Here is a 1021-nt window from a genome sequence, read left to right as displayed (position 1 = left end):
CTATTTTTTTTAATGATCGGCCCCCCCTAAATGCGGCCTGTATATAGGTACGATATTATACTTAAAATCGAGTACAACTATCAAATTATATGTTGACATATTTTTGTCCTGACTATAGTGTTGTCAGCATATCTTTCAAAAAGTTGAAATGACCCCCCTGAATTAAACAATAATTATAGTACTTACACAATTTATTTAATTTTTTTTTATGTTTTCTTGTAACACTAAGAATAAATAATAAATAATTAAGTCAAAATAAATTGACTATACGACGCATTTGTTGATAATCGGCGATTAATAATCACAGTAGAAATCGACAAAAAAACACAACAAAATCAGCAGATAACAACAATTAGAACCAAATACTTAATACGAAACTATCGTAATAATTCGATTGACAAAAATTTAAAACACGTTAACTAAAATATAATTTCATAAAATATGACCGATTTTGATTCGAAACAGGTGAAAATGCTAAAGTCTCAAAAAGTCCAAGACACCACTAAAAACTAAAAATTGCAAAATATGCGAAAAAAGCAAAATAAAATTTTTAATTTGAGTTCGCTGTACCTATCACGAAACATATTTTTAGCTTACGCTGCTATTTTTTAAGCATCTCATAGGAAATACCTATGCAAATGCTATAAAATCCCAACCCTGGTAATAGGTAACAATTAGGTTAGGCTATATACATATTTTGTAGTATTGTATCATGTATAGGTAGGTACTCCAAATATCTAACATGTTTCATATTTTCTGTATATAAGTATTTTGAAAATATTAACCTAAATATAATAAATAATATAAAGGTCCGTGGTCACGTTATGTAAGCTTTACTAGCTGTGCTGGTAAGTAGGTATATCCGAAAAACCGTCCGATTAATAAATATTAAGAGGATGTCAGCGCAATATTTGTTTTCTTTCTCTGGCCCACGCGCGACATAGACAAAACGCATTTACGCGGAATTTATTTTTTCTATATTTTTAAGTAATCTGTTAGAGTAAAATCATCCATTACAAAA

This window comes from Acyrthosiphon pisum, chromosome X (genome assembly GCF_005508785.2).
Source record: "Acyrthosiphon pisum isolate AL4f chromosome X, pea_aphid_22Mar2018_4r6ur, whole genome shotgun sequence".
In the NCBI taxonomy this organism is placed as follows: Eukaryota; Metazoa; Arthropoda; class Insecta; order Hemiptera; family Aphididae; genus Acyrthosiphon; species Acyrthosiphon pisum.
Note: the sequence above shows the minus strand (reverse complement) of the source record.